The sequence below is a fragment of the Ascaphus truei genome, chromosome 4, assembly GCF_040206685.1.
Source record: "Ascaphus truei isolate aAscTru1 chromosome 4, aAscTru1.hap1, whole genome shotgun sequence".
Taxonomy (NCBI): Eukaryota; Metazoa; Chordata; class Amphibia; order Anura; family Ascaphidae; genus Ascaphus; species Ascaphus truei.
Window position 1 is genome coordinate 319554156 of NC_134486.1, and position 22605 is coordinate 319576760.

The window sequence follows — 22605 nt, forward strand, 5'->3', positions numbered from 1 at the left end:
AAAAAGTTACAACTTAAATAAAATACATGTCTTTACTTTACTTACCATTAGATGACCAATGACCGACTTCCGGGGGAACCGCTATGTCTGCAACTAATCCAAAGACGGAACCAGGAACCCATAAAATAATAAACCTTTGTAATCCAATGTGGTGTCTTCTTTCGTCTTTATAATCCATACCGTCTGTGGTCTTCTTTTCTGTGTCTTCTTCATCGTCTGCGGGGTCTTCTGGCTTCTTCTTCTGTGAAGCACGTCCATCTTCTTCAGAGGAGAGGTCCTCTCCCCACGGCGTCAAGCTGGAAAATGAGACGACATAGGCTTTTATAGGCCTATGATGTCACATTTTGCATCAAATGTTTCTCACGGTCCTGATTGGTCCGTGAAAAGCATGTGATTTTGGATAAGGCTAACACAAATGATGACGTAATTTAAAGGAAATTAAGCGACCCAATCAGAATGGCTGTGCTTCATTTCCCTTTAACATGACGTCAACAAAACCAACATGGTGCCATCACATGGGACTACAGCCAATGAGATCGTTGATTTAGTTTCCACCCGGCACATTTCCAGCTACCCGGACAATACCGGGACCCAGCAACTGAGAAGTGGGCCCGGCGCCGGGTAATACCCGGCGTCGGGTAATGTCAGGGCACCTGACCTAACCTTTGAGAAAGCGCACAAATGTGCGAAACGTACGTCAGGTGACCATACGGCGTGACATCACCACACAGCACGGTCCACACGGGCATACGCTCAAGCCACATCGCAAGGCAGCTTTATTCCTACCTTGTCTCTACGGGCTACAAGTCTGCTAATGGAGCCACATCGCTCAGATAAGTGCATTATGCTTTACCCACCTCTGTTATAAGTTGGTTATTACAGAGCATGATGATTGTAGTATAATCCGTCGGTATACTCCGTCTCTATTAGGCAATCCCTATCTGCTTTGATTTTAGCAACATGTGTAGCATTGCTCCTTGCATTTATCGAGACCATTATGAAATATACTGTCTGACTAGCAGCTTATGTGTTTGAACGAAGCTGCTAATATGTGTATGTGGATGCTTATGTAACAACATTGTTCAGATAGCTGTATCACCCTTCCCCTCTCCCCGTTATGGTTGGGTGACGATGGAATGTGATAATCGTGGTATGAATTATCTGTAACTGTATCTCCTTGGATAATTACCAATCTCCTTGGATAATCACCATGTGTTGTGATCTCTCTTTGGCAACATGTATAGCGTCGCTACGTGTATCCATTGAGACTGTTGTAATACAATCTGTTTTGACCAGCAGCATGCCCCCATGAATTTGCTACTATGTATTCCTGGGTATGAACTACAATGGATTAACTAACTGCAGATACTTATGCGGGATATGCAGCGTTCTCACTATTTACTGAGAGTATTGATACATGTGCTATATTAATTATTGGTTATATCCTAGGAGAATATATTGGTGTATTATATAGTGTACATACATAGTGTATTGGTGTATTATATAGTGTACATACTGTATTATATATAATATAACATAATAAATAATGTATTATATAGTATAATATAATATTATATAGTATAATATTATATATATATATGCTCTTACGACCCTTTGCAACGTTGTTTATGTGAATGTGTATATATATATATATATTGTGACAAACGCCCCTCTTTTGTAGTGCTGACGTCTGTCTGGGCTCTTCCCGACACAGTCTTCTAGGGTTAATTATATAACAAACAGGATCATGCAAAGTATTATGCTGCTTAACTCAGGCTTCTGCCTGCTTTATTTTCATCCAAGTAAGGTACTGCAGCTTTAACATGTGAAGGTTAGAGGTACTCAGATACTTTCATTCAGCAGTTCACATATTTCAGTGTTACAGTATTTCCCACATTGTTATTTCAAGTAAAAAAGAAACCAAATGATATAAACAAAATCCTATCCCTTTCAGGGATCTAACTACACATAGAATCAGCCTCTAACTGCTGCTGGGCCAACTAACCTGGTTCCCCCAGTTTAAAACAATGCCCTCTCAATTAGGGTCACTAGATACAGCATAGTCCATTACAAACAGTAATACATCTTTGTTTGGCTTATCTGTTTTGTGGTGGGTACTCGGACCCAGGTGTCCGGCAAATCCTCTGGGACTGTGATACTTGGAGGGGCCGTCAACCCCGAAACTGGAAACAGGGGAGCAGCGATACCCCCAGCCTCCAGGCTCTAAGGAGAGAGAGTGAAATGCAAAACCTCTCTGCTCTAAGTACCTGTGCATGTGATTAGAAGAGCAGGTGAGGGAGAACTAGAGCCATTGTAATCTGTGGTCTGGATTTTCTATCCAGCTGCCTGAGTTTATGGGAAGATGTGGAACGGATCATTTTTAACTATTCCTGCACTTTCTGACCTAAAATGGGGCAGAAAGCTGCCTAACATCTTTGGACTATGTCACATATCCCCCTCCCCAGCTCACACCTACTGGGGTGAGCGGCCATGGACCTCACTGAGGTGAGCGTCCTACCTGAAATACTTGAGCTAACTCTTCAGAACAACATTAAGTATTCACATGACACGAATATGAACTTCATTATATAATTTACCAACCGAAAGGGCCATCAACCCTGTATATTAATTTGTAGTTTAGCTACATTTTCAACACAGAGAACCAATATAACATTGTAACATTGACAAAATGCTTATTCTAGAGGTCTAATATACCTTAACTACAATAGCTTATTTGCATAGTTAAGTGTCCGTGACATAGTCCACACGTGTAATAACAAAAAAAAATATCGATCAATTCCCCAAACACTTTTTTTTTTTTTTTTCTTTGACTTCCAGTCCATTACGTTTCCTGACTTTATTTCATAGGCTGCTGCAACCTGCAAATGACTGGACTGTTTCTTTAGCCTCTGACAGAACTCTGGGGCCGGATAGTCTTTGTCTTTATATTGTGGCCCAGAGTGGCGAGATCCGGAAAAATTCAAGGCCAGCGTTGACCTTCGTCACTTTTGCTTTGCAACTTTTGAACCTTTATGGTAATTCTTACTGCCATGTATTTTCTCAAGACCATCACTCTCAGAGATTTGGGATTTCCCCTCTGGGGCAATTATATGGTTCTTAGAAGATGAAGCACTGATTACCTTGATGGGGCGCTCACTAACTCCGGCTGTACCCTGAGGCATTTTACCTTTGCAGCTGGCAGGCATGTAGTGTTGGGCCTCTCTTTCCTGAGGCCTACATTTATTAAGGCGGAAATACCGCTGTATAACCAGTGACGCATTTCTCAGGGTTTGATAGCGAATTCTGTTCTGTGTCATCCTAGTCAGAGACTGGATCTTTATAGTTGCTCCTTTCATAATGAGGAACCTGTTTCGTACCATGCGGGCACGGTAGAATGATTGAAGTACACAGGCTGCTTTATTCCGGCGATTAAACTGACGAATTTTCATCCCTCTGTAGGCAGCCTGTAGGATGATAGTTGCGGCGCGTTTACGCCGATAATTTTCTCTTTCCCTTCTTCCTTGGATAAGAGCTTTGCAGTGCTTCTGAATTATTCTAATGCTTTTCTCCTTTTTCAAAACGTTAAGTTCCTCCACGAGAGAATTCTGTTTTGTGCATACATGTCGCAATTCTGTTCTCAGAGCGTCCATTTCTTCCTGGTGCTGGCTCTGAGTGTGCATCAATGCATTCTGTAGTGCTTCCTGCACTTCTAACTTTTCCTGAGTCAACTGTTTCTTTACTTTTTCTGCTTGGTCAGTCAAATCTGAATTTTCGAATTTCAGAGTCTCATTTTCTTGCTTTACAGTCTCTAACTCACTCAGGGCAATCTCATGGGTTTGCTTCAACATTCCCAGCTCTGTGTTCAGACCGTGGCCCTCCAGGCGTGAGTTTTGCACCTCTGTGCTGAGTGCGTGAATCTCTTGTAGAGCTTTCCCGTATTTCTGTTTTAGGATAGCAATCACTTTGTCAGACTTAATCTGTTTTTCATCCATGGTGACAATTACGGTGTTGGCCTTTTCCAGACTAGTCGTCACCTCTTCCAGCTCACTCCGTAAGAGAGACTCTGTTTTCTTCAAAGCCTCGTGCTCTTGTAAAGCTGGAAGTATACACCTCTGTAACTCGGCGTTCGCTTCTCGCTCCTTGTTCCAACATTCTCGCACCTTATTGTTAGATTCTTGCTCCTTCTTCCAACATTCTCGCTCCTTCATCAATCCCTGCCGCAGGACTTCATAATCATGGCGGGCAGCTTGGAGTGCAGAAACCAAAGCCTCTTTATCCTGGTTCAAGGATTCAGCTTCCCTTTGCTCCTCTTTTCCCTTTGCCACTGTTCCCGTGACAATTCTGCCGTCACTCCGGTCTGCAGCACATCTCGGCGCCTTTCTGACGCATGTCCTGACAGCGCAGGTTCAAGTGGCTCGGTCACTTCCCCTGTGACTTGAGGAACAGTTTTCTTTTTCTTCTTTCTTTTTGCTTTATTAGCTCCAGAGATATCAGTGGTACTGGGCACACGCTCACTGGTATCAGCTTCCACATCTTGCTTGCACTCATAGGGCGTTGCTTGCTTTTGCAGCTGTTTGTCTTTGAAAATTTTGGGGCACACATCTTCCATGTGACCTACTTTATGACAGGCCCAGCATACTAAATTCATCTGTGGGTACGGCTCTCCTCCAGGGGCCACATACGAGTCATCATCATCATCATCATCATCATCGTATGGCCTGAAGGGACACTGTTTTTCATGATTATGTACATTACAAAACAAACATTTCACGTCGGCCATTTTAGAAGCCCGGCAGGGACAATTTGCTAGCTGCAAATTCACTCACTTCAGCAAAAGGCATTAGCTTTACAAACAGCACTTGCTAGATGCAATTTTTTTTTTTCTTCAGCAAAACATTTTGGTTTTCTGTTTGGGTTCAGGGTGCTATTGCATCCACACTTCGCACATTCTCTGTGTATGCTAGAAGCACAACTGATATACACAGTGGGACAGACTTCACTCATAGCATCTGTACTTTAGTTCAGCTGGGCGGCCATTTTAAACCCCCGCATTTATTTGCAAACCCACAGACTTTTAGTGTCGACCCGCATTCTCCACCATATGTGACAAACGCCCCTCTTTTGTAGTGCTGACGTCTGTCTGGGCTCTTCCCGACACAGTCTTCTAGGGTTAATTATACAACAAACAGGATCATGCAAAGTATTATGCTGTTAACTCAGGCTTCTGCCTGCTTTATTTTCATCCAAGTAAGGTACTGCAGCTTTAACATGTGAAGGTTAGAGGTACTCAGATACTTTCATTCAGCAGTTCACATATTTCAGTGTTACAGTATTTCCCACATTGTTATTTCAAGTAAAAAAGAAACCAAATGATATAAACAAAATCCTATCCCTTTCAGGGATCTAACTACACATAGAATCAGCCTCTAACTGCAGCTGGGCCAACTAACCTGGTTCCCCCAGTTTAAAACAATGCCCTCTCAATTAGGGTCACTAGATACAGCATAGTCCATTACAAACAGTAATACATCTTTGTTTGGCTTATCTGTTTTGTGGTGGGTACTCGGACCCAGGTGTCCGGCAAATCCTCTGGGACTGTGATACTTGGAGGGGCCGTCAACCCCGAAACTGGAAACAGGGGAGCAGCGATACCCCCAGCCTCCAGGCTCTAAGGAGAGAGAGTGAAATGCAAAACCTCTCTGCTCTAAGTACCTGTGCATGTGATTAGAAGAGCAGGTGAGGGAGAACTAGAGCCATTGTAATCTGTGGTCTGGATTTTCCATCCAGCTGCCTGAGTTAATGGGAAGATGTGGAACGGATCATTTTTAACTATTCCTGCACTTTCTGACCTAAAATGGGGCAGAAAGCTGCCTAACATCTTTGGACTATGTCACAATATATATATATATACACACATGCACAACGTTGCAAAGCGTCGTAAGAGAGTTGGATAAGCCATTTTGGCGTTGTAAAACTGAACATAGGTATGCATTGCATAGCGTTGGATAAGCCATTCGTTGTAAAACGAAGCGTTGTAAAACGAGGACTGCCTGTATAAGGTTATTAACACAGAGTGATATTGGATGTGCTAATAGTGTGATCGTACGCCGTTTTGTGTATTTACACAATTACACCTTACCGCCTGGCTGTATAGATGCCAGCTCATATTGGTATTTTATGATTTTTTGCCCTCTGCGATACACCCCCCAGATTCAGTATCGACAGTGTACTCAACTTTGAGACTGCCGGTTTTATAGATAAAAGCGCATTCCATCAATAGGTCTGTGCCTAATTCTGTTGGGGTTACTTTGGACTGAGGCTATATACCAATGTGCTTAGGTGTATTTCTTTTCATTTTGTTTTTTTCTTTTTGTAGACGTATATAACACGGTTAATCAAGTCTACATTTGTGTTGGTATGCCATTTCAGGGGGTGGCCATGGATTTGTTTACCACTCCCCTCTGTACAATTATCATTTTTAACTAGGGATATTAATAAAATTATTTTACATTTTCCATAACACATTTATCAGTTGGTCTGAGTGCATTCAGGGGGGAATCTTTCTTTCGTTTGCTGAAGACATCTAGGACCAGCAGTAGCGGTCCTGTGGCGGTGGCAGCATCAGAGGTGTCTTCAGCCGATGGGGGAGCTGCAGGAATCCCTTACACAGCACCGGAGCAGGTAAACAGTGTGTGTGTGAGCCGCCGGGGAACCATGTGACCGGAGCAGGAGACGGAGCGTTCCTATTGGACAGCCGATCCTAGATGTCGCCGCCACCCTGCAGGTAAGTGCCAAACCGGGTAACCGGGTACCTGACCGCGTAGAACCTTAAATTTTGGCCGGGTACCCGTTACCCTTTTTTTTTTATAAATGAGGACCCGGTCCAACACTAGCCTAGACTCAAGTGATGACCAATCTAGTTCTTTGAGAATTTTGCAGTGATGTGTGTTGTAGTTGTATTGGAGAACAAAACTGCATATTGAATTGTAGTGGGTATCAAGTTTGCTAAGGTGGGTTTGGCATTAGCATCTGCTGTGCGATACACTTTCTGACCAGCAGACGTAGGGAAGATTTGTTCCTGTAAAGTACACCTAGTTTGGCATAGGTTTTGGATGTCAGGGTATCAATGTGCATCCCAAATGTTAAATGAGAGTCAAACCATATGCTCAAGTATTTAAAACTAGTAACAGGAGTTAGGGTGATATTAGCGTTGGTTCTGATCTGGAGCTCAGTCATTGGAAGCTTTAAAAATTTAGCTTTGGTCCCAAATATCATTGTTACTGTCTTGTCAGTGTTTAAAAACAGTTTGTTTTGGGAAATCCAATTTTCAAGTCTCAAAAAGTCAGATTGAATTATGTGTTCAAGGTCGGAGAGGCTAGGGCTGTGTGCATATAAGATTGTGTCATCTGCATACATGTGTATTGAAGTCCCCTTACAAGCTGTAGGAAGATCATTGATGAACACTAAGAAGAGTAGGGGCCCCAGAACAGAGCCTTGCGTGACACCACAAGTGATATCCAAGGGGTTGGAGATAGAGCCTGAGATAGACACATGTTGGGATCTACCTGATAGGTAGGAATGCATCCCGTTTAAAGCATGCTTCACTATTCCAGAGCACTAGCGTTTGTTAAGCAAGATAACATGATCAACAGTATCAAAAGCCTTTGCAAAATCTAGGAATATTGCACCAGTGAGTTGTCCCAGTTCCATTCCACACTGGATTTCATTGCAAACTTTTAGCAGGGTAGTTACCGTAGAGTGTTTGGAGCGAAAGCCAGATTGGAATTGGCTAGGAAAATTTGTCTTGATATAGTAATCGCTTAATTGGGAGTGCACACATTTTTCCATGACTTTGGAAAGTATTGGGAGATATGAGCCTGTATCTATAAAGTTATTAACAAATACATGGGGTTTATAAAAATTAATCACTTGATGAGATACTACGGCCCACAGCAAGTTACCACGAAAACTTTCATATGATGGTCCGGTTTGTAGAAATAATTGTCTAATGATCATGCCATGAAGATTTCATGGGACAATGGAGCCTCTCCCCAAGCCTCATACTATTGAACCCCTTTTCTCTCAGCCTCACCAGCCCCATCAATTGACCCCACTCACACACAGTCACATACATAAAGAGCATTTGTTTCAGAGGGAGCAATTACCCCACACTTCCTCCCCACTCATTTTATGAGTTGGATGTTGGCCTTGTACTTAACAAAGAAGCAACATTTTTATCACTATTTACCATATGGTGCCAGCCTGACACATAGTCACAGGGAATAACAAGAAGATAACAATGTCTACGCTGAGCTCCTTATCACAACTGGGAGATGTAGCAGCTGTCACAGTAAACAGTAAAGATATATTATCCAAACTTATGAAGCAAATGTAAGATAATCATAGTGAATCATAGCTTATTTACAGCTATTAGCCTATCTTGGCACATTGCTCAGCCACTGACAGTAACCATGGTAGAAAAAAACCCCAACATGGAATTAAAAGGGGCTAAAGTTGTTCATGTTTACAGTATGTAGAGAATGTAAAAAGTTAACTTTAGAAACCTAATAAATCATTGCATTGAATTTCATTATTCTGACCGCAGAAGTGTCGGCAGTGCTTATTTACTACATACATTATTGTTTAAGCTTTTGTAGGCACCTGAATTCCACGCCCTCAGAGGTAGTAATGCAACTGTATCATTGTTTTCCTCCCACTGATAAAAAAAAATCCCATCAGTCTCATTTTTAATAAAATTGATGAATCTTGAATTACAGTTGAAGGGAGACAGCTGCTTTCCCGAAAATGTAGGGATACCATTATACTATTTGATTTAAGGATGAAGCAAGTATTAGTTGCCTATTAAAATTGAATTGCAACTTCTATTTCAGCTGCATTTAAACATTTTAAATGAACCATTATTATCTCTTTACACAATGAAGAATTTAACTTTTTTTTTTAAGTCACTGCTACAATTGTACACGCTGGATCATAAACGTATGTTCTGCTACTGAACGTGGAATTGCTGATAAAATCATCTCTTCCCTTTAAATACTTCACAGACTCGACTTGTTGTTCAAGCCGGAGAAAGCTTTATTAGTCCACACAGTGCAAAGAAAAAAAGGAATCAGACCAAGGGCTTCTGTGCATCATCTGAGAATGAGACATCAGTAACAGAGTATTGTGAACATAGAGAAATGTAATTCTGCTACATTTCTCTTGCCTGAGATGTCAAGATAGGAAGATTTGTGTATGGGTGCTCAAATTTATTTGAAGAAACACTGAATGTCCAATATCATTTGGATTGGAAAAAATAGAAATAGTGGTCTCCCTTCTCAGTGGGTGGACAATGAACAGTAATCTATTCTTTTTTTTTTTTTTTAATTATCCTGTATTCAAAAATGTGATAATTCTTGGGAAGAACATTATACCACTTGGGATTTAGACATTTTGGTATATAGCATTTTCATTCCAAAGTTGATATAGGTTTTATACAGTGTTGGGATTCTTTATTTTTTTGTGGATCCATTAATTATATTAATTAGTCGTTATGATTAGGAATCCAACGTATGTTTATGTTTTATACATATTAGTCAAGTTATGGCTATTCTAGAATGAATTAGGAGGTGGCATGGCCAGTCATCTATCTACATTTATATATGTCTATATTATTTATTTGTTATACTGTATTGTCTATATGTATATGTAGCTAAGTGCCCCTGGCTATAGCCTTCTACTGGCCTCAACGCTATAAGTCCTGGTGAGAACAGGCAGTGTTGGGGTTAAACTCCTGCTCAGGGCCTAGCCTGCAGTTGCAACCTGGATGGGTACTATGTTGCTTATCCAGAGGCAGGCCTAAAATCAGCAGTTATAGTGTGATACCTGGGGAGGGTACTGATTGGGTCACATGTATATGGTGTGATGTCTGTTAGTACCTAGTACCTAGACCTGCCCTGTTATGGGGCGGGGTTACAAGCCCCCCCCCAGGTATAAAAGCTGACACTCCACCAAGTTGAGGTGGTTGAGTATGGGACAGTGTGGTACCCTGTTCCCTGCAAGAGGGTCAAGGAGATTGGGAGGGGCTCTGGGAGCCTCAAGCCCCTGGGTTCTGCTCCAGGGCTGGAGGATGATCGTGATATTGTACAATTAAGCTGCTGTTGGACCCACTATGGTGTGTGATTACTGGAAAGGAGTATTGCCTGTGAGGACCATCCTGCATCCAGCAGGATCCTCATGGGATGGAGGTGCTGCACAGTAAAGAGATGGAGAAAGCCTGCTCTGTTGCTGCTCCCAAACTACAACTGCGGAGCCACTCAGACCTACTGAACCAGCAGGTGAGCTACAGCACCGGGAACAATACCCATGTGGTGGCGGATCTTCCGTGGCAGGGGGAACTGATAGGATATCTATCTATGAGAGAGAACGAACGAGAACACAGCGCACCAGAATAAAAGGCAGAAATGACTTACTCACATGTAAGTAATTAAAAGTAGGCCCCTCATAACATCGAATGAGAGCTATGTCGACCGACGATCACACTGTCTCTGGAACTCACAGCCGTGAGTTCCTATTGGTCAACAGCTCGCAGCACCGGATGTGAAGAGATGCAAAACCTCAACAGCTGATCAGTCTCTGAGAGCGTCCTGCGTGCAGCCGCCTGCACCAACGCCAAAACCGATTTATGACAGTACAATTATATCTTCATACCAATGTTATTAATTTATTATATTATGTATAAACAACTTGAGTAGTATGATAAATGTAACATAACACATACACTGTATAAATAAATATATTAATTCCTAACAGGTTATATAATTTGTTATTATATGTTTTATTCTGTTTGTTATATTATCATTATTGTTTAGTATCAAGTTATTTGTAATGGATATTACATTTTTGTGTATATTATAGTATTGTCCCATTTTGGATAAATATTGGGCAGGAAATCACAGTATAACAGGGAGTGTGAGTGATTCCTACCTGACTCCAGCTGATAGTCAATCACATTAGTGAACACTTTGCATTAAATTGTTCCCATTGGCTACAAGAGTATACATAGCTTCATGAGCAGCCTCATCACGTAACCTCCTGACGAAGTGTGTTGTGTGAAACGCGTAGCGGTCATGTGAGGCTGCTATGTGAACTTCCAGTTGGTGAGAGAGCTGCCGGGAGAGTGAAGGTTCCTTCTCAGCATGAGCGAGCATATCGGGTCCGGACTCGCGTCACCTACAGCGCCCAGCTGTTAACCGGACCTCTCCAGCACCACTCTCTACTTAGTAAAATAATGTAAACTTGCAATTGTCCTATATGTATTTTGTGATGTTTATTGATATTGGTTTTAGTGTTATCGTTTAAACCCCTGTGGGTTTTTATTCAATAAATATTCCAACTATTCAGAGCGCGCTCCTGTCTATCTTTTTCCCTTTTAGATAGGAGATAAGGCCATGCCACAATCCTTATAAATGATCATATCTAGAAAACAGATTGAATCTTGACTGAAGGAAATGGAAATCCCGATTGCGTTGAGTCGATCAATGAGTTTATTCGTCTTCTTCTGTGCCATCCCATATCAAGAAAATATCTTCAATGGACAACGATAAAATGTAATATACTATATTTTGAAAAAACAACATCCAATAATAAATATGTTTGCTCGTAGATATCCATGGAACGGTTGGCATATGCAGGGGCCATGTTTAAGCCCATTGCAGTAGCCCTGAGTCGGAGGTAAAACAGGTTTTCAAAACTTTAAATACTGAAATTCCTGTTCAGGATAACGTCAACCAACAAAATACGATATTTATTTGGAGCGCCTGTCAGTAGTTAAATGGGTCAAAAAGGCTTACTTTCCTAGATCATGTGGTGTATTCGTGTATAAACTTGAAACATCAAGAATCATAACATTGAATCAGTAGTGATATTGTCAATTTCAGCAATGGAATTACTTAATTATGTAGATTCTTTGGTAAATCAGGGCATTTTAAAGACTAATAGTTGTAAAAAGAAGTCGACAAATTGAAACAGAGGTTGGCAGAGAGACCTCCAGGCCAAGATGATCCTTCTCCCAGCAGTGCTGCGACATATGGATGTTGGGTAAAATATAAATGGTGGGGACAACCGGGAACTTTAGAGTCAAGAATTTTTTCGTTTCCCCCTAAGCCAATCATTAGTCAGACCCACCAATCTCTACTTTGTATAACCAAGTGGGATCTCTCCAGTTATTTATAACATGTTTTGTGATTAAATCAAAACAAATCTCTTCCTGGTATGATGCACAGTTCATGATAACTATGTCCCCACCCTTGTCAGCAGGTAAGATACTTTCCTGGTTATTTATCAAAAGATTATTAAACCACTCATCCTTTTATAAAAAAAACTTTGTGAGAATATATATGTAATAATAAGGTGCATGAGGATGAACTGGGAGCACACAAAATATCCAAGGGGATAGAAAAGATTCCTCTTATTGCACTCTATATTATATTTTTACAAGTATAAGACAAGGCTGTCCTAGCAAAACAAGTGTGCTGATATTGCCTATTTTAGGCTTTAGAATCGGTATACTCAGTTAAAACCAAAAATAATAAAAGGTTATTACATCCAAAATAATAATCAGTGACTCATTGAAATATTTACAGTGAATAATGTTTAAAAGAATCCATGTCCAAGAGGCTGAGGATAATGCAACTCGGAGGGGAAGCCAACTCGCCACCGCTGCATACGAGCACCAAATTTTTTGTTGTCTGCCCGGGGCACAATGAAGTCTCGGTCCAGCATGGTGTTGGTCACAGCAGAAAGCAAAATCAGAAAATATAATGGAACACTCACACTCACACGGTCTTCAACCTTCTTCTGGCCATTTCCCACACTAACCAAAAAAGTGTGATATTCCTCTTTATTAACAGTTATTCATTAAAAAAAAACCACAACCAAATAAACAAAAATAATATATCTATGATTTCATCGTCAGGCCATCGAGCCTTGGATTGTTTTTTATGTTTTGCATTTTAGGCAACCTGCCTTGGATTGTGATTTTTGCCTCTTTGGGGGACGGGGGGGGGGCGGGGGCACGCATCGGGCCATTTTGGGAACACAGGGGACTCAGACTCTGAAAAGGATGGGGACCTTCAACATGGAGGGGTGAGTGATCATTAGTTAGCTATTCGTTCTATTGCATGCCAATGTGACTACCTAGGCTTCCCTTGAGAGGGCCGAGGTAGCTCCACTGACACTCAAAGGGTTCATTAAACCAATTATTTGATTTGTTATATTTGTATGTGGGGTGCAGGGGCATACACACATTGCTATGAAGTGTGTACTCATCAATTACATATAATATTTCAATTCTTTTCATGGGACATGAAGACATGCAATGTTTTTTCCCCCCCCACTAATCTAGGGATTTTACGTTGGTTTTCCTATATTACAAAAACAATATAAAATAGCAAAGTGGCCCGGTACAGTACACTGCACTAGCAAATAAATACAATTTTAATTTCTCCAATAAAACTACTTCATACTACATAGAATATACGGTTGAGATGTTTTACTAAAGCAGGTCACGCATAATTTGTACGTGTGGATGTAACGTGCCTTCAACCATTTGAGAAAGTTTCTTAACTTCAATTGTTCTTCTCCTTACACTTTTTGTATTTTTGTTTGAAATTAATTTGCTTATTCTAAGCATTCTGCTTCCAATACAATAACTGTGGAGAATACAGTTTGCAACAATTATAGATTGATTTTTCCACATTCTCTTTTGGTTATGGCACTTAACGCTGTAGACTAGCGATTCTCACTTCAGGTACCTGTTTTTTTTAAATTTATTTTAAATACACATGCTCCACTCACTATAGGTGCATTTACCCTATTGCAGTTACTCAAATGGTACGAGACGAAGGGACACTCCTTTCAAGTTTAATTTGACCGAGTTTACAAGGTAATTTTGAAGTTACTAAAGATAATTCAAGTTTGATGCCTTACCAAGAAACCAATTTTTTTTTTAAATTAAACACAAGATTCATCCCTATAAAAAGTATATTATGTTTACTTTTGTCCTGAGATGAAGTGCACCTTTTAATCTGGCAAACGGCTAGTTTATAACATTTCAAAATCTATTAACCTACTGAGCCTCACTCATATGATTACACATCTATAAATGATATAGTGCTAGGGCCTGAGGTTACTACAGGTTGCAGAAATAAAATAAAATAAAAAAAAAACATTTGTACTTAAATATTTAGTCCACTTAGGACAGGACTAATGCCAGTGAGATTAATATAAATATATTATACACAGTACTGTACTTCTCTCTTCTCCCCTCCCCCCTTCTCATAATAGTCCCTTTTGAAATATCATGTAACGGTTGCCTTGGCTATGTTAGTAAACGTGTAAATTGAGACTTCAGTGTTTAATCCTCTTATTTTCTGCCTTTTGTGCATCTTACTGCAAGTAGAAGGTCCACCTGGTTGAGTCTCTGATGGAGGACATATAAATACCCCATTTTGGTGAGAACAAGTTATACAAACTTGCACTCACCCATATTTCATGTGTACTCTCCACTGATGCTCAGGTCTTGTACCCTCACTGTAACGTACTAAAAATCTGAAAATAGTCTGTTAGCCCAGCACTCAAAATTTGAAACAGGCATAAAAATAATTTACGGACTCCTTATATTTGTAAAAATATATATCCTATTTTAATTCAAATATAGTGTTTTAACATATACAAAAATACATGGTAGAAAAACCTGCATCTCAGATACAGAATTACATAATCCCCGAAGCCTGAGGAACTGGCATGCAGCCATGAAATGTCGCTTCATTATGCTATTCTGTATCTGAGACGCAGGTTCTCTCTACCATGTATTTTTCTACATGTTAAAACCACTATGTTTGAATTAAAATAGGTTATTTTTCTGCAAAAGGGATCTATGATGTCAGCAAATTTTTGTTTTTTTTAAACAACGTTTCCATTTTTGAGTACTGGTCTAACATACTATTTTCCGATAAAATACAAACAAAAATTTCTTTAGCGGTTCTCCGTAAATTAAAATGTAAAACCATTGACAGAGAAAACAATTACCAGTTTTAATAAAGATTAACTACCATAAAATAACCTATTAAAAAAGTTGCTGTCATTGTATCTTAAAGTCTAGCTCACAAGATTAGATTGTACGCTCTTTGTAGCAGGGACTCCTTTTCCTAAATGTTGCTTTTAGGTCTGAAGCACTTATTCCCATTCTGTTATTTATATGTTTGTCACGTGTATTACTGCTGTGAAGCGACACAACACACGTTCTGGTTGCCTCCTTTCAAAAGTTAGTATGATCATCCACGACAAGAGTCTCAAATGTCAAACAGCATGCCCGAGGACTATCATAATATACACAGCAGTATTCTCATTAACATTCACTACTGTTTCCAATGTGGTACAACACAGGTTGCATCCATACTCCCTTTCTGTATCTTAGGCCGCATCCAGACTGATTGCGTGCGTGCGAGCACCGTGACGTCACACGCTGATGTAGCTGGGGCGATTCCGGTCCCATAAAAATGTGCTGTTGCGCGTGCGTGGTGCCCTATCGTCATGGAGCTGGTTCGCCTTCATTGAGCGACCCGCGCACGTGACCTGGCCATCATGTGGCAAATACAAAATAATGTCTCCTCAAGCTGCTCTCCAGGTAACGCTCACTTGCACACACTAGACAAGATCACATTGCCCATAATGTGTTTGATCGCGCAAGGGAGCATGCGATCTCTCTGGACGCGGCCTTAGTGTTTTCTCTGGTTGAGGAACCCTATAATTATATTGTGAAATTCTGCAGAACTCAGACACTATTAGAGAGTTGGAGATCAGATACATTGTAAATTCTCCTGTATTTGGTACAATTGACAAATTACCAGAAAATTGCAGGGAACCCTTTATGGATGCAAACGTTATAATTGATACTGGCAATACAACATTCATATTGTAATACTTTGCCAGAAACCATGAACAAAATCTGCCTGTGGCTGTTTACATTTATAACATTTAGGAAATGTCTAGTTCTGCTTATAAATTGCTAGTCATAAATAGGCTTGCTGAAAGTTTTTATATTGCATTTGCCCAAAATTGTAATCATCAACTGCTGCATTATGGGGCAAATTAATCAGTGGTAGTGCAGTAGTCAATGGGAGTTAACTCCAGAATGACTTGTACCACCAGCCCTTGACCATGCCCCTTCATCCTTTAGATTCCAGGCACATCCATATCACTATAACTCAAGACTCCGCAAGAGGTTTTGTTGTACGTTTAGATATCACATTGTCTTTAGTAATAGAATGGATGTATGTAGTGCCTACAACAATGCCTTTAGAAACAGCTATATCCGCCCTGTCGCTTTGACTTATGGAAAGCCTATTATCTGCCAAGGATAATAAAAGCAACATGTGGTAATGATGCTCAAGTTATTCCAAAGATGATATTTTTTGGACCAAGTTATTAGACATGCCTTAGAAACTCACAACAGTTGTACTTACTCCTGGAAAGAATATTTCCGTCAATCTCCCTGAAAACAAAGTGTTGGGAGGATTTCAATGAAGTAAATAGTTAAATCTAAATGCAGTAAAGGTAATATTTACATTTGTATTTCTTCAAATTTGAAAACTACTGGAAGATGTCACAAAGATGTATAATCAGGATTGGAAAAAAAATAGTTTGTGCAATCATCCACTCTTAAAATGTATTAAAAAAGTGTTTTAATATAGATCAAGCGTACTGCCGCTTTAAACAAAGCACGCACCTATAGCTTTTCCATCCTCCGTAGGACTGTTTTGCAATGGAGGGAGTTAATAACCTGCACACAAATCAAACAGAAAAGCACACACTGTGCTTTTTGTAACTATCTTTTAGTCACAAGTTCACAAAGCAGCAGTCAGCATCCACTTGACTCATTAAATTCAGTTCTAAAGAATTATGCAAGCACAGAAAAAAAAAAAAACTTGCATTGCATCAATCGGGTCATAGGGAACCAAAAGGTACAACAACAATCACAAGCCTGGCACTCAACGTACAAAGTAGTGCAAGTCAGACAAAAAAAAAAAACAACACAATAATTGGCAAATAGGAGTAATTGTATGCTGGCAAGGAACAGCACTAATCTGTCCACTGGCTTCAGCATGGACACCTCAGACTTGTTTTTTTTTTTTTTATTACTTAGATTTTTTTATTAATCATTTTTCAAAAGTGGGAGGGGTACAAAAAAAAGAGGGAGAGGAACAGTACAACGGTATAATATTTCACAGAGTCCGATTACAGATTAGGGGGGGGGTTATGGGAAGGGGGAAGGGGGACAGCATTTGAAATCATGTAACATATTAAATAACAGGTTAAGTACAACATAAATTATAAATCATAAATCGCTCTGTTAAATTATAAATCATAAATCGCTCTGCATGTCTAAACCAGGGAGCCCATGTCTCTGAGAATTGTGAAGTGGAACCAGTTAGGTAGGCAGTGAGTTTTTCCATGTAGACTATATGCCAGATTTTATTATTGATTTGGTTTAAGGATGGGGGAGTCGATTGTTTCCGGTTTTTGGCGATGGTGCATCTAGTAGCATTTAGGATTTGGGAGATAACTTTAATTTCTTTTTTGTTACAATTGGCCATTGGCTTTCCCAATACTATATATATATTGGGTCCTGTGGGACAGTGATGCCCCAAACCCTGTGTATTAAAGCAAACACTTCCCTCCATGTTTGCTGAATTTTTGGACACGACCAGAATATGTGCAGTATATTCCCCATTTCGCCACAACCACGCCAACATAAAGGAGAGACACCTGGGAGAAAAGAGTTCAACCTGGTGGGAGTCATGTACCATCTATATATTAGCTTGTAAATATTCTCCTTAATCACCACACAAGAAGAATTTTTGGAGGCGGCTTCCCAGACATCCTTCCAAACATCAAGGTCCAAATTGGTATTTAACTCCTCCTCCCAGGACACCATATATTTATCAGGGGTTTGGCTATTTTTGACGGGAGTCAAACTATGGTATAGTCTGGAAGTAATGCCCTTCATGAGAGGCTAACGTACACACCAGTCTTCATATAGCGTTAACACATGTGGTTGGTTTGGCTTGTAAATGGATTGGATATAGTGCCTAACTTGGAGAAATCTGAAAAATTCAGTGGAGGGGATGTCGTGGCTCGTTTGTAACGAGATGAACGGAGGGACTTTACCTTTAGTGAGAATATCATTCACTCTTAGGAGTCCTTTTTGGACCCAAAGGTTCGATTTTCGGTTATTAGTGTAAAAAGGGAGGGAGGGATCTGAAAACAGGGGTTGCATGAGGGATGGGGTACCAGTCAGTTGGAACCTAGCTTTAAGGGAGTACCAAAGATTACATGCGTAAGATAGCACCGGGTTTGTGTAAACCGCAGCTGGTCTGGATTTTCTATTAAGCCAGAGGAGAGTCTTAATTTCGCAGGGGGAGCAGATCGACTCTTCTAGTTTGACCCATCTTTTTTCGGCTGGGTTTGAATGCCAACTAACTAGTTGCCCTAGCTGTGCTGCTCTATAGTACTTTTGTAGGTTTGGAAGGGCTAAGCCCCCTTCCAACTTAGATTTATAAAGGATACCTTTGCGGACACTTGGACGTCTATTTTGCCATACAAATTTCAGAATTTTATTTTGAATATTATTTAGGTCCTTCTGACAAATCTTAACTGGGAGAGTTTGGAAGAGGTACATGATTCTAGGTAAGATGTTCATTTTAATAGCGGCGATCCTTCCGAATCAAGAGATGATGTATGGATTCCAGGCGGACAAGTCCTTTGCAACTTGGTCAAATAAAGGTTTAAAGTTTGTTTTGTATAGGGATGAGTGGTCTTTTGTTATTTGAACCCCTAAATATTTAATGTGGGTCTGATTCCACTTGAAGTCAAAATTAAGTTGAAGTAATTTTACCATATCCTTGGGAAGGTTTAAGCCAAGAGCTATAGATTTGGAGTGGTTAATTTTGTATCCTGAAAGGGAGCCGAACTCAGAGAGCTTGGAAAAGGTTGGGGAGTGAAATAAGGGGATTTGAGAGCGTCAGTAGTATGTGATCCGCATAGAGAGCTATCTTAAATTCCTTCTGTCCAACATTGATACCCTTGATATCGGGGTTCATTCTTATCTGGCAGGCTAATTGTTCTATTGCCAAAGCAAACAACAAGGGGGACAGTGGGCACCCCTGTCTGGTTCCGTTTGATATGGGGAAAGGGTCAGACAAGGAGTTATTCGTTTTCACTATGGCTATCGGAGCCGAGTATAGCGTGTTTATGCTGTTTAAGATTTTGGGAGTAAATCTCATTTGTGAGAGTGTGGCGTTTATAAACTGCCAATCCAGCCGATAAAAAGCTTTTTCAGCGTCTAGTGAAAGTAATAATGATGAGCGTGTGGTTTGTTTTGCTATATGTATTAGGTTCACCGTCCTCTGTTGTCAAGGGCTTGCCCGCCCAGAACAAAGCCAACCTGGTCCGGAAGGATCAATCTTGGAAGAATATTGTTTAATCTAGTGGCCAAGATTTTTGCGTATAATTTTAGATCTGTATTTAACAAAGAGATAGGTCTGTAGCTAGAGCACATCATGGGATCTTTTCAATCTTTTGGGATTACGACTATGGTTGCTCGTAGCATATCTCTGGGTGGGGGGAGGCCTAAAAGCATCTCGTTAAATACTTTGGTTAAGTGTGGGAAGAGTATTATGGAGAATTTTTTGTAGTAAAGGTTTGAAAATCCATCCAGACCAGGGGCCTTCCCATTTTTCAAAGATTTGATAGCCTCCAGGATTTCAGGGGGTTCTATATTTTTTTCAAGATTTATTACATCTTCTGGTTCCAGCGTCGGGAGCCGGCATTGAGTAAGAAAGTTTTGAATTTTTTTCGCTTTTTTCTTTTTAGCCGATTCTCCCACTGGGCCAGGCAGATTGTAAAGAGATGCATAATATTCCTTAAAAGCGTCACTTATAACTTTGGGGCTATGAGATATCTTTCCATTTTTAGTATAAATATTATGGATCTTAGCTTTAACCTGCTTTTGTTTTAGCTTACGTGCCAGCATTTTATCTGCCTTATTACTTTTTTCGTAGTAGTTCTGTTAGGTCCATCATATACTGTAGCTCTCTCTGCGTTTGTCACTAACAAAAGATTTAATTGCCCTCTTACTGAGAGTATTTGTCTATAGTTTTTTCGGGAGGGATTTGCTTTATGGATACTTTCTAGTTCTGATAACTTTTGTGTTAATGTCACAATGTGTTCCGCTTTTTCCTTCTTTTTCCAAGAAGCCAGAGCAATCAGTTTGCCTCTAAGCACAGATTTATGGGCCTCCCACAGGGTAAAAGGGGAAACGTCCGGGGTGTTATTTATGTCAAAATATTGGGCCAGTTCCTCTTCCAATTGTTGGAGATTTTGTGGGTACGACAATAATGATTCATTTAAAGACCACTGCCTTGTTTTGTTTTTGGTTGTGAGGCCACCCAGTTTAGTTATAATTGTAGAGTGGTCTGACCAAGCAGAGGGGGCAATTGTTGCTGCGGAAATGTTATCGCTAACTTGTTGGTCAATTAAAATATAGTCTATGCGTGAATAACTGTTATGGGGATGAGGGAAGAAGGAAAAATCTTTTTCCTTATTGTTCATTAATCTCCAGGAGTCTACTACCATCAGATCCTTGGTCATGGATACGAGACGACGACTTGAGGGAACTATCTTTTGTGGTGATGGAAGACTGGGAAATCTATCTAAGTTTGGGTCCATGATTGCATTGAAATTCCCTGCAAGAATTAGAAAACCTTTCTGGACAGAGGTTATTAAATTCGTGAGCTCCCGGAAAAAGGATTCCTGATTTTCGTTAGGGGCATATATGTTAGCTATTGTTAGATGGGTAGAGTCTAGTAATCCTGTAACAATTAAAATTCTCCCGGCAGGATCATTTTTAATTTTGTCTACTTTGAAGTTTAGATTTTTGTGGAAAAGTGTAGCCACCCCATTTTTTTTTGTATGGGATGATGAGTGATAGATTAGAGGGTAGTCGCTACTGTACAGAAGTGATTGATCCTCCTTTTTCAGATGCGTTTCTTGTAACAGAATGATATCTCCTGCTAGTCTTTTAGCCTCTGAAAGGGCTGTTCGTCTCTTACGGGGGGTATTGAGGCCCTTGGTGTTTTGGGAAATTATATTAATCGGCATAGGGATGCTTTAAAGGTCTATGATACAGGTGAACAGAGTGATGACTTATATATAACAGAAGAAACAGTATCTTAACTATTGTAAACAGTCTGTATTGTGAACATACTTCTTGAGAGATACACATTAACTTTCTGTGGTAACAAATGCTTGTAGAACTGGGTGTGGGGAGAGGGTGGGCAAGGTAGGGTGGGGTAAAAAGAGGACCCCGGTTTCCAAACTATGTTTGGGGGGACCAACCATTTCAGGTCCTGTGATGCGAGTGTATCGCAGTCACGGGATGCGCAAACCTGGGGGGGGTGGGCCGCGGCCCAACGGCTTAATGCTGCAGTGCTCCCTAGTTTGGGAGCCAGACCCTCAGAAAACAAAAGCAACACCCCGGAAAGTGCGGGATGGATTGTATGTGTAGTCTTACACATCCGGATACAGAAGAACGAGGGGGAAATTAAACATTGTAACTATTTACATCACCTTATCTTTCCTTAATTTTCTCACATTGAGTAGATCAGACTGGCATCCAGTGCTCGGCCATCTCAAAATCTATATTTAGTCTATAGGGGAAGAGAGACACAAAAGGAACAGTGCAAAAATTACTTGGGGTATTGGGGGAACAGATCTGGGCTAAATAACATAGATAACCTGCGACCAGGACATACTTTTACCCAGGAAACGGTTTCGAAGTAGGCCCGGGGTGTCCAAACCCAGGCCGCAAGAGCCACCAGCGGGCCTCCCCCCAGCACAGGCAGCCCACCCAGCGACCCAGTCAAAGACAGGACCACCGACCGAGCCGCCTGCACCGAAACAGGGTTTTTAATTTGTGGATTTCTTGGGCTTGGGTCTCCTGGGCAAAGGCGGTGGTGTCCACTTTCTCCTCCAAGCACCATGATCATTCACATTTTTATTATTAGGATTAGGGATGGGGAGAGAGTGTGTTGGAAAGCAACTCAGAACCCTGTTTTTACATTTTTCAGTTGCTGCATTTGTTTGTGTGTTCTGTGCCTTTAACGCTGGCCATTTTGGATCCGGCTGGAAACAACTGAGTTGCAGGCTGGAACGCACGGGCACCTCTCCTTCTCCTTACTGTTTTCTCCTCTTTGTCCGGGGGTGAGGGTCAGGTAAGAGAAGCCTTTATTGTGTTGCTTCAGGGCAGAATGAGGACTGCTATCCACTAGATCCTCTCTCAGGAATTCTCCCTCCAGCCACAGAACCAGGGGAATCTGCTCCTCCAAGAGCAGAGCAGGGTCAATCAGCCGTGTGGGCAGGCAGGATCGCGCGCCTCAGCGGGAGCACAGACAGGTCGGACACCCCCTCCCTGCCCCCCCTCCCTCTACAGGGCGACGGCAGCCATCTTGTTGGAGGTCCCGCGTCCCCGTCCCGATCACCGGGGGG